Here is a 13,122-nt window from a genome sequence, read left to right as displayed (position 1 = left end):
CCTAGACCACCTGGCTAAAATGCTTGCTCGCTAGCCGAACTTCCATTCATGGGCAAGCGGCAAACAACAATGGATCAGAATTGCAGTTATAATCAATGACCAGTAAGGAGAACTAAGTAAAACCACAAGTCCAAATCCATATCTCCATCCTTGGCTAATTTAGGGAAAGGGACAATTTTAGCTATCTGGCTAGCTAGCCACCGGAGGACAGCAACACAAAGAGATGCAACAATTCAAGTTTTTCTGTCGTTTTCAATGGGATTTGATAGGAGTGATGCCAAAATCCAACCGGGCTTCCCTTGACACTTTTTTTTTGGTGCACCAGGAACATTCACAGTTGCGCTCACTCAGTTTAGCTCAACGCTGATTGGCACAGGGAGGCAAGATGCTCGCTGGCTTCCCTTGCTTTCAATGCTACGGGCGGCAACAATGTCATACTCGTTTGGACCAGACAACATCAGATAGATGGCCTACACATAGAGAGACAGAGGGGTGCTGTTCGCTCGCTTGGATGCTTTCTCCTGTGAGATATATTCAGCCTCTTGCGAATTGAAGGAAAATTATGAAACACAGAGACAAAATACATTTCATTTTTTGGGGATGCCTGGCTTCCCTTGGCGTCCATTAAAACACGCCACTGCCATAGAGGACCATAGTATGAGTCATACCCATAAAACCTTGCAGTCAAACAAGGAAATGGTTCCAATTGTTTTTCCACCATTAATTTTTCCCTTAGAGGATTTTAGAAACACTTAAAATATGGTCTGTGTTTCGTGCAGGCTTACCCTGGCACGACATTTTGATAACTGTGTAAATCTCTCTAGGACAAGGTGACATATCAATATCTGCCTGTATTTACCCCCCCTAGAAACACTTAAAATATGGTCTGTGTTTCGTGCAGGCTTACCCTGGCACGACATTTTGATAACTGTGTAAATCTCTCTAGGACAAGGTGACATATCAATATCTGCCTGTWTTTKCCCCCCCCCCCCCCCCCCCCAAATGAAATGCTAATTAACTGCTAATGCGCCTATCAGAAAGAACTATAAATGCCATGATGATCTGGATGAGAGTGCCGAATTGAGGCAAAGAATCTCTGGGTTAACTATCTAATGTTAGCTAAATGTAGTAATGAATATATTGGAAACATTTCTTTAAATAGAAAATTCTGTGAACTGTCTTGAGCAAGTTTTAAATTGACACTACCTGTTAGCAAAGGTGTCAGCTAGAGATGATGTGCAGGAGCTTGCAGGGATTTATAGTTTTGCATATCTACTTTGATGCTAATTAACATGTTTGAATCAGAGTAAATGGAGCCGAATGTATTGACAAGTCACCTTGTTTCGAGAGAGATTTACATGGTTATCAAAACATCACGGCCGAGTAGGCCTACACGAAACACAGCCTTTATTGTAAGTGTTTCTAAAAACACCTATGGGGGGAAAAAATACGGTGGAAAAACTTTTGGAACCATTTCCCTGTTTGACCACTAGGTTATGACACCTCCATTGTGGGTGTCTATACTACTATATTCTCTTAACCCAGAATTTCAAATAAAATAAAAGAATTCCCTACAAACCTAATTCCAGTACCATGTTTCCCTATCAATTTCAAAATAAGAATTCAATCCCATATGCCCTAATCTCATCCCTTCTGTTCCAATTTCATTATATTATAGTACCTTACTTCCACCCCATTGCCTCTGCCAGTAATCTAACCCATTTTTCTTAATCATTGACCATGTTCACATGCACACCAATATCCTGTTTTTATTTTTGATATTAAAGTATTCTGCTTTTGCGTTGACCCATGAACATCATATCCCGTTTACAATAACCCGAAAAATCTTGTATCCCGGTTATGAGAAACCCGGATAAAATGCCTGGGTTATGCTAATCTAATCTCCCGTTTGTTGTTATTTTTCACGGTTTGCCTAGGCTCAGTTTCGCATATCATGAGTGTTGTGTGATGACGTTTTCAACGGATTGAAAAATGACTTGGAAAAAGTAGGCTACATGCGCAGTTCGATCCACCATAATTTATTTTGTTGGGCCGAGTGGTTAAGGCTACTTTCACTCCTAATTTAAATACATTTCTGCTTATCATTTCTGGCATTTGGTAGGCCTACATGCAGCTTCTCTTCAGTGAAATATTAAACATGAACAAAAGTCCACCTGTACTTTTTATTCCAGACTGACTGATCTCTTCAAACTGGGTCAGATTGTATGACTTGTTTATGAGGGTAATTAACCTGAGGCACCATCAGTCTCTCTGAATCACAACTATAGGAACAGGACGGAGCATCGCTAGCTTAATCTGTGTCTGTTCTCTTCCGCCGCATACTGACACCTACCCGTCCCCGCAGACCAAATCTACACCTCACCCTGGTCTCAGCCAGTCTGTTGTCATGGCGACTACATTTGGTTGTTGTTTTCTGTGCGACTGTCTGTTTCTGGTTGTGGTTAACAGTGTTGTTCCATAGCCCAGAGTTGAGGACTCTGTCCCATCCACTGACCTCCACTATGTCYTGTCTGGTCCTGGCCTGCTCACTGATGTCATCCCCCGGGCCCTTAAGATGGCTGCCCAGTCTCCTCTGTTTTCCTCCAACCAACCACCTGCAGGAAGAGGTAAGAAAATAGACTTTACAAACATGGCAGAAAAAACTACATATGAAGTTTGAGTCAATTACCTGGTCAAGTTCATACATTATGCAAACATAAGTTGTACTGGTTTCAGGAAAAACAGCCTGGCGCATCACTATTCCCATTGAAGATCTATTACTGTATGTAGGCTATATGTATTTCTCCCTTACCTTGCTCCCTCCCCCATCTTTAGTCCACTCAGCAGATAAATGCTCTCTGGTTCGTCTTCTATTGTCTCCTCTTTGACCAGCAGCAGATCAGGCTTCCCATCCTCCATGTCTACTGACTGTCAGAGATACAGAGTGAGAGGATGTAGGATCAAGACATCTGATAGGATGATTGGGCAATGAGGGYTTGCCATGAGGTTTATGTTAGTTGATTTGATAATATGCAAATGTATTCATTGATTTGGGGTTATTCCATTTGATTTCAATTACTTTTTGACCACATCCCTTTTGATTTGAACTAAACTTTCCATACATACTTGCCCATGGTAGAAGTGGTCAGAAAGTGACTTTTTTCAAAGTTGACCCAGTTTGCTTCCCCCACCATACCCTGAGACGTCCATGTCTTAATCACTGGAAAAGATAAACAGTTGAGTTTGATATCATTTAAAAGCTTACAAGCCAGGGTTGTCAAACAATTTTATTTGATAATTTCTTGTTTTTTGCTACTAATTTTTTACCCTTTAACGTCAATTTTCTAAACTCAAATTATTCAAAAACGTGTAAAGGACAAAAGTTMTAATTAGCTAAAATGCTTGATTTCAAAGTTGAGAGATTTGGTGTATGTAGCTAGTGAAATTAATTTATCCCTCAATTTCYCACATCTGTGTTAGGCATGGTAACATTCTATCGTATCCAACAGGCATCACATGCGATAACTAACATTGTAGTTGCCTACCTGCCATTTTGTTAGGCTACCCATCACAGCCCCCTCTGCTCTGCATGGCTACAGAAGTGACACCATGACCAGACAGACTCAACTATTCTAAGTGTCTTGTCATTGTCAAGCTCATAGAATTGAGGCGATACATTGATCCATGACAGGCAGACAATGTGACTTATTCACTAACTCCACCTTTGTGTCTGTTTCAGGAGTCCGACAATTCAGCCTCGCTGAAGTTTGTCTGAGAAAAATGCTGTGTACACATTAATTTGAGTATCTTATTGTGAAGGTAGGCCTATGTCACTCTAAATATCAGAACTCACACGCCCAGAAAACAGAGTGCATTCTCTCTCACACAAAATGCAAATCGGGTCACCGTTCATGATTGTCTAACCCTGCTAAAATCCCTCCARCACCTAGGTGAAATAGAGTCGAGTCAGGATAGGTAGAGTCGWGTTAGGACTACAACGAGGCTGTGCAATCATCGGTGGCTTGACCCGGGTGTTGATGTACACAGTTTGTAGGAACGCGACAGCACTGTCTTGACTGTATACAGAGAGAGATGCCTGARTCTAACTTCTCTGGGCTAAACTGAGAACAGCAAACTGGTCATGTATGGACCGGATCCATGACAGACATGACCATTAAACAACCTAACTATGTGTTTCATGGGTCTTACAGGACTGAGGACTCCCAGGCTGTGTGATGCAGACCAAGGACAGAGGCTGAGCAAGCAGCAATATTGTAATATTGACAGAKAGTGAGGATGCGGATGAAATTGTAAAAAAACAAATACATCACAATGGGTCCACGTTTTGTTCAGTTTATCAATCAATGACTGTTCTGATCATGTTTATATAACCAATTGCAAGATGAGCAAATAATGTAATGGAAAATAAATTACAATGTACAGAAAGCCCACATTCATTAGTCTACTCCTGCACTCAGCATCCTATCACACATTGACTACTGAGGGTTCCCAATGCTACAATGTTTGACAGAGGCCACATTGACATTTCCATTGTTACAGGGTTCCTCATGAGCACCACTGACATTAGAACCATGTCTGTGCTCTAACAAGCCGCCACTTCCTCCTCTCTTGGCTACAACCTTTAATACAGTATACACATTCTGGTACAGGAACACAGGTGTTATTGTTCGGAGAATACAAGCTAACTAGTCATGTTGTACTCCATAAACATCAACAGTGTAATATATAGATGAAGTAAATAACATGGAACATAGTAGAAGTACATGATATGTGTACATTGTAAGATGTGTATTGATAGTAGAGCTGGGCGATATGGRCTAAAACGCKTCTCTCAATTATTTTTTAATATTCTCTAAATAAGCTTTGTTGTACAATTTAAAAAAGGTCAAATACATTTAAAACAGTCAGCAATAATATAATGAATTCAGAGGTGTGAAATTATACKTTGGCTGAATATAAGCCTTCCACAACCATAAGACCCACTAATAATTAAATTATTTTATCAAAATAGTTTAACCTGCTGTTTTTTTGCAGTAATCACTGGCTTTCAGGTCTGTCTATAAAAATGTGATTTTGTTACAAATTTAACCAGACCCATGCATAATGCACATTCACTAATAATGTAGCAGGCATTATAGAAAATGAACACAGGTCTCAAACAATCTCTCAAGCACAAGCCCACGTGCTAGCGAGTAGCCAGCTAATATTTCTATTTCAAGTTTAGCCAACTTGGATCTAGGTATCACTTCACAAGCTCTGAATTCAGCTAACGAGGTAGAACAGTTGATTTGTTATGAACACACTCTTCTGTCCGTCTCCAACTGTTTGAACGGCATGCTAGTCTGTCCACCTTGTTCAGATGTTGAGGTCAAGTGGCCTACCTTATTTCTCAGAATGACGAGTTGCCAATTCCTTATAGAATTGTGTTATGCTTATTGCTCATGTATAAAACAGACTAAACWGCTAGTATAACAATCTTTATTTGACAAAAATGCTGCTAGCGGTACTTGGTACCGTAATATGTGCACGACAAACTGAGCATACATTTTCCAGAATGAATGTTCATTGGTACATCCGTTTTAGCAGTGCTTGCTCTGCTAAAAATGTGAGCAGCTGAAACATAAACAGGGTTCAAATGTTGCGATGTCCATATGACCGATTCTGTTGGACCAAATGCAAATAGCAAATTGAAACCGTTCGTCAGAGAGGAAGAAGTGACCTCTCATCTTTATTGTTGTGCTTGGTAGGGGAGGGGCTTGGGAGAAAGAGGCAAAGCGAGAGGTTTCACTATCGCCAAAATCTATCCAAAATAAGCCCAATGGGTTTCTATGCGCTTATTTGGAACCTAAGCTTGTCCCCCTGCATTCCCCCCTTTGGGACAAAGACTCCCATTGTTAGGGCGGAGACATGAGCATCTCYTCATTATATACAGATCATTGGTATAAATGGTAATGTGCACAGCACAGAAGGAGCGAACAAGACCAAAAAGACAACATGCGAACAAGCATACTAAAGAACCGCTCATAAAATCGGAAAATACAAAACTCGATTCTGCGATACAAGCATTTGTAATATCGCGCAAAAASATGAATTTGAATTAATCTAATTAWTTCGATATAAATCGCCCAGCCCTAATTGATAGGCAATCCATTTGGTACAGATTATGATTTGACCATATTCTAACCAGTTTATTAAAACAATGTGTAATAAATTAGGCTGTTGTATTAGTAGTTAGCTATAAAAGTATTGGTCTACATTATAACTAGTGTCCATCACTGATACAGGCAAGAGTTGCTTTCCATGGGTCCCTACAAAAGGCATTTTGCGGGACTCCCGGGTCACCCGGGCCTCCCGGGTGGCGCAGTGGTCCAAGGCACTGCATCGCAGTGCTAGCTGTGCCACCAGAGACTCTGGGTTCGAGCCCAGGCTCTGTCGCAGCCGGCCGCGACCGGGAGGTCCATGGGGCGACGCACAATTGGCCTAGCGTCGTCCGGGATAGGCCGGCAGGGATATCCTTGTCTCATCGCGCACTAGCGACTCCTGTGGTGGGCCGGGCACAGTGCACGCTGACCAGGTCGCTAGGTGTACGGTGTTTCCTCCGACACAWTGGTGCAGCGGGCTTCCGGGTTGGCTGCGCGCTGTGTTAAGAAGCAGTGCGGCTTGGTTGGGTTGTGTTTCGGAGGACGCATGGCTCTCGACCTTCGTCTCTCCCGAGCCAGTACGGGAGTTGTAGCGATGAGACAAGACAGTAACTACTAACAATTGGATACCTTTTTAAAAAGGAGAAATAAGAAGAGAAAAAAAAAGCTTTATATTGGTCGTCTAGTAGCCAGCTAGTGGGGATACATGTAAACTTTACAGCTAGCTAGATCGTTCCAGCTGTTGTTTACTTAGCTAGCCATCGAGTGGTTACTTTTATGTTATAGAGTGGAATGGTGTTTCTGCTGGTGTATCCTTAGGTATCTCCTCTCAGAGAACCTCTTCCCGCAGTGATTACAGGCGAATGGCCTCTCTCCCGTGTGGACCCTTTGGTGCCTCTTCAGGTCACCAGCCTGGGCGAAGCGCATACGACACTCGGTACAGCTGAAGGGTTTCACCCCTGTGTGGACCCTCTGGTGCCGCTTCAGGTTGCCAGCCTCAGCAAAGCGCATGTGACACTGGGTACAGCCGAAGGGTTTCTCCCCTGTGTGGACCCTCTGGTGCCTCTTCAGGTCACAAGCCTGGGCGAAGCACATATGACACTGGGTGCAGCTGAAGGGTTTCGCCCCTGTCTCTTATACACATCTAGATGTGTATAAGAGACAGGTGTGGACCCTCTGGTGCCTCTTCAGGTCACAAGCCTGGGCGAAGCGCATGTGACACTGGGTACAGCTGAAGGGTTTCTCCCCTGTGTGGACCCTCTGGTGGATCTCCACCTTCTGGGTGCAGCTGAAGCCTTTCTTACAGAACATGCAGAGGAACCGTTTCTCTTTACTATTGCCTGATGTAGCTCTTCCTCCCTGAGCCTGGGCTCTAGCCCTGTTGTTTGAGTTCAATACCTGATCGAAAAGGATGCAGCCATGTGAATCTGAAGGTCCCATCGACGTGGACACTGCGTTATGATCCTGGAGCTCGTTTAAAGGGGAGTGGGTCGCAACATTTGGATTAGTCTTTAAGCTTCCCCTGTAATCTAAGAAATCTCTGCCCTGTGAGTGTCCGTCTCCTAAGTGAATATCTGCATTCCATGTGGGAGGAATGTCGCCCTCCACTTTCACAGTCACCTCATCTAACACTAAACCCTCACCTTTCTTATTTAGGCACCCTTCAGAGTATACACTACTACTGTACCGGTTCCAGTCCCCTCTAGACAGATCAGTCTGTGTCTCTAAACCCAAGGGCATGTTGTCACGGTCCATCTCTGTAGTGTAAGAACAAGATGGATCATTGCCAGTCTCTAACACGTCACCTGCGTCTCGATGGGATTGAATTGTCCTCGGGCTTGGGTTACCYTAAAGTAAATACTCTGAGCCGAGAGCAGGACAGCCCAGTGGCCCCAGCCCCAGTCTCTCTGGGTCTGATCCTGTGTGTAAAAGCCTTTGTGTTACAGTTAAAGTCTCTGTGTCTGTCTCTGACTTGAGGACGCTGCTCAGCGTTCCACTGACTTCTGTGACGCTGCGTCTGGTCCTGGGCTGCGCTGGGGCGGAGTCCTCTGTGGCTACAGGGAGCGCTCCAGTCCCTCCAGTCTGGATGTCTCTGCTGTGCCGTAGGTCCTCCTCTCCTTCAGACCTCTCCTGCTTGACCCCAGGACCTGCAGCCTCTGCAGACTGACAAGGAGAGAGGAGGTTATTCCGGTACATTAGTTGTGTTGGATAACAATGTCATAGGAAAGTCTCACAAGCTCCCATATGGCAGATAAATGAATAGCTGAATAACTGAGGGGAGCCTTTCTGTAAATTTCATTTACAAAGTAACACATTTTTATGTAACACTATTACACTAACCTCTATCATGATAATGTGCTGGGTTGAGGTTCCACTCCCCTCAACAGTGATTGGTTGGTCATCTCTCCATGTATTGTGCTCCACTGGCTTCACAAAGCTCCTATGGCCTCCAGTGAGATGTCCTTCACCTGAGAGTGTTGGGGGAAAAGAGATGGTGAGGTAAGCTACTGTCAATGCTCAACGATATATGGTACACTATTGACGCTCTAGAATTGGCAAGGATGTAATGTAACACTTCTCATAACTTCTTGATATACTATTTATTGATTGATGTAGGCTGATTATGTTCCATTTGTCACATTGTTTTCAATGAGTAAATAATAAGAAATACAGTAAATCAAGGATCTGGTTACAATATGCTATTGTCTTTGGGCAAGGTAGCTAAGTAATCTGGGGAATCATTGCATTCTATCCAAACACTGACCAAGACGCAATCATGGGTAACACATCTTAACACTTGCAGGGCTGAACCGAGCGACAGGCCACGCAGCCTCTGCCTTTTTCCTGAAAAATGTACCTCTTGCCATTCCTCTGTATCGGTCGAGGATCTTGACACTACTGGGACGACTGGGGAGGACGCGCTCCCGTGCCACCTTCAGTTCCASTAGTTTCCTCCGTAAWGCCCTGTTTTCTTTCTGGCTTTGAGTTATTTCCAAACGAAACACTGCATAGTCGTCGTCTACGAGTTTACAGATCTCTGCCACGGCTGCATTCGCTAGRACCTCCATAATGGAGGCTATTTGAGTGTGAAAAACCACACAGTTAGCCATTGTTAGCAGCTAGCTAGTCTGCGTTACATACATAGATAACATCTATCAACCAAGTCCRGTCTCCAACGTGAATGAAACACTATATGGGTTAAGTATGTGACGCTGTGCAGGTAAATTAGTCATATTTTAACATTAAATAAAAACGCMAACGTGGAAATTGTTCTTTATTCACTTCCGTTTACTTCGTGTGAGTTTCCAGCAGAATAGCTTTGTTACGTATTGCTGCCTTTCACAGGTTGGAGTGTGAATTGCACATTGACAGGAAAAAGTGTTAAGGATTTAAAAAAAAATGTTTATCTCACCTCCATCTAACCCTGCACATATACACCACTATACCCCAAAAWCACACCAGCCCAACCAGATCCTACTCCAGCCTGGGAAGGATGGAGCCCCTTCTCTTAAAACCCCCTGTAGATCTTCAGAAAAAAAAAACTCTTACACCCCAACTTGTCTCTGCTGCTGTCACTACCACATATTTRTTTACAGGGATTTACGCCCCATCAGTGCAGTACAATTCAATAACCATAGCCATAAACGCAAGAAATCCTACCTTACTGAAACTCATCCTCTCTGGATTTCTCTCTCCAGGCCTATTCACTGGGAGGCTCCTAACTCTCAAACTCTAGGCGTCCTTCTCCCTACAGTTCTCAGCTGTTAGCTTCGCCCACGACTGGCTCATGTGCACTACAATCCCGACGCTTTGTTTTAACGTTTAGAAACGTCAATAATCATCGCTTGCAATACGGCGTTCGAAACAAAAACATACACTTACTGTAGCAGTTTTGCACAGATCCATGCAGCTATGGGTGCTTCCATCCGACGAAACTACATTTCCCGAGTTACGCTTACACACACGTGTTGGGAGCACGCTAGATTGCTAATTAGCACAGATGGTTGCCTCTGTCTTCTGGCTGTTTTCCCTAAACAAGCGCTGTAACGTGGCGATATGGCCGTGTGGGAACCCTAACACTATCAGGGTGTGTATCAATTTAACCTTTTGTTCTTTGAAAATGATTTCTTGCTGATATGAAAGATAAGGTCCTTATGCTTCCAAAACGGTACCGCAAGCGACGCGTGTTTATGTTCAGATCGAGCGTCGGGGCTTTTAACAAATCCCCCCCTTACAGAAGACGCCTTRGTCCAATGACTCTTATGTGTAATGGGAGTGAGAGTCATGATCAAGGMTTAGGGGGCTCCCAGTCGTATCACTCACCCTTGGCCTATACTCTACTCTCTTCACTGCCTCKGCATCAGAAACTTTCCTCCCCACTCAAACTCTGGCAATCTCAACCGTCTCTCTCACAGGGCTCTTTGAATCCCCAGCCGCATGGGCGCCCCCACAGTTGGCACAAAGTGCTTTCTCTATCCCAACTTTACACTCCCTCTGACTACATCCTCCTGTACATTTCTCACATTGTGGYATCTCCATTCTCCACACTGCTGCAACATGTCAGATTCCTTGGCYCCTAAAGCACCGTAGCYGGTTCGGAACATAGGCCCTCYCAGAATAGTAAATATAACCTAKCCTGATTTMATCAAGTAAGAAACTGTGTCAAAGCTCAACCAGACAGACAGGGTATTCTCAGTCTCACCATTGCCACCGGGTCTACAGTACGTCTCACCAAACGGCAGGCGTCACAAACACCAGGAATATTATTTTTCATTTCATCCACCTCTACACTCAACGCTGAGCAGCGCCCTACTCCGGAGCGCAAAGCATGACACAGGTTGATCCAAGTTGGAATAGATTCCGACCCTATGCTTGCTAACAGCTGCACTGGGGTCAGACAGGCTTCCCGATTTAGATGAAGACACAGCAGAACTGGTGAGAGAGATGGCTCGGGGAAAAAACGTACCTCAATCCAGGGATGAGAWATTGCATTGTAGTCAGAATTGTCCCATTATCTTAACTGTTARACCGYGAAGATTAAACAACTGCTCGTTTTTCCAGAGAGCAGCCCTTTTCGTCTTCATGCATTTTCCTGCTTTAAGGGCCCCTTGGTGTGAACAGTCTTGTGCTTCTCCACATAGTTCGCCTCAGCAAAGCACTTCCCACACATAGGGCAGGCATACGGCTTGTCTGCGTCCATCCAAATGCTCGGCCTCCCACTTTGAACCCAATGACACCAGAGGAGGCAGGAGCCACAACCCTCAGGTGGTTAGTCTTTGAGCTCCCTCCTTGACCTCAAGCCATTGTTTGAGTGTTGGGATTGTGAACGTCCATCTTGAACATGTCTGTGTTGGTGGAGTAACCTTGAGGTAACTGAGGAAGGCTTAATGTCATTCCCAGACACTTACYCCCAATGTGCGAAGAGTCTGGTGGACCAAAACGTCAAACTCAACCTGAGAATCTCRCGGTTCCAATAGTATTGGCTTAATCTGCATAATTTACCAACCAATCAMCTCCCTCAACACCTTCCACCTAACACTCCCCCGTATACTAGCACACCACAATCACAGAGTCACGCAGTCGTGTGATTCGCTAAAATTCAATGATGACAAATARTTTACCAAGTAGGTCACTCCCACTAAAACCAACTTTGAGTGGTTGATATCCCAGGCTTATATGCACTGTGCGCAATAGCCTGGGGAGAAGGTTAAGGAAGGCTAGGCCCAGACCTTCTATGAATGCTTTTACCAGACATTAGACAAGATCCTGAAGGAGAAGACAGACTTGCTGATAGACTACCACCAGAGGGGTCTCCCACCACTCTCTGTGAAGGCTGAATCCCAGGGTGACCTGCTCTGTTCATCATGGATACTGTGGTGMTTGTATAATAGGAACAGGAGGGTCTATCTCTATCAGCCCCAGGCCCTGCTTCATCCCTGCACTGAGTGTGAAGAGAAGGGTCTGGGCTGRAGACTGGAACKCTGACTGGAGCCTCTGGGAAGATCTTAATATCTTACTCCTCGGGCCCTCTCCTTATCTCCTTCTCAAAACCCATTGTAGGAGAAAGCCACCAGGTCTGAGGTTGTTCAGTCCTCCCGTTTGTCTCCACTGGTTGTGTTCTGTGTGGTGGTGGTGGAGTCTGGTCGTTGCGGATCGGTCCCATTCCCGCCTCTTAACACCGTGATTCAAGTACCAAACAATATGGACATACAAGATTTTTTTATAAAAAAAATAAAAAATGTCCATACAGTTGAAGTCGGAAGTTACATACACTTAGGTTGGAGTCATTAAAACTCATATTTTTCAACCACTCCACAACTTTCTTGTTAACAAACTATAGTTTTGGCAAGTCGGTTAGGACATCTACTTGTGCATGACAAGTCATTTTTCCAACAATTGTTTTACGACAGATTATTTCACTGATCACAATTCCAGGGGGTCAGAAGTTTACATACACTAAGTTGACTGTGCCTTTAACAGCTTGGAAAATCCAGAAAATGATGTCATGGCTTTAGAGCTTCTGATTGGCTAATTGACATAATTTGAGTCAATTGGAGGTGTATGTGGATTGTATTTCAAGGCCTACCTTCAACTCAGTACCTCTTTGCTTGACATCATTGGAATCAAAATAAATCAGCCAAGACCTCAGAAAAAATTGTAGACCTCACAAATCTGTCATCCTTGGGGAGCAATTTCCAAAAGCCTGAAGGTACCATGTCATCTGTACAAACAATAGTACACAAGTATAACATCATGGACCACGCAGCGTCATACCGCTCAGGAAGGAGACGCGTTCTGTCTCCTAGAGATTAACGTACTTTGGTGCGAAATGTGCACATCCCCAGAACAACAGCAAAGGACCTTGTGAGATGCTGGAGGAAACAGGTACAAAAGTATTTATATCCCAAGTAAAACGAGTCCTATATCGACATAACTTGAAGGCCGCTCAGCAGAGAAGCCA

The 13,122-nt window shown here is 44.1% G+C and overlaps 1 pseudogene; it reads right to left on the bottom strand.

The window, feature by feature from the left end:
• Nucleotides 1-5,485: 5,485 nt before the first annotated feature.
• On the bottom strand, nt 5,486-9,442 carry LOC111971730 (uncharacterized; annotated as a pseudogene).
• Nucleotides 9,443-13,122: the final 3,680 nt, after the last annotated feature.

This window comes from Salvelinus sp. IW2-2015, linkage group LG13 (genome assembly GCF_002910315.2).
Source record: "Salvelinus sp. IW2-2015 linkage group LG13, ASM291031v2, whole genome shotgun sequence".
Classification (NCBI taxonomy): Eukaryota; Metazoa; Chordata; class Actinopteri; order Salmoniformes; family Salmonidae; genus Salvelinus; species Salvelinus sp. IW2-2015.
Note: the sequence above shows the minus strand (reverse complement) of the source record. Positions and strands in the feature narration are given on the sequence as shown.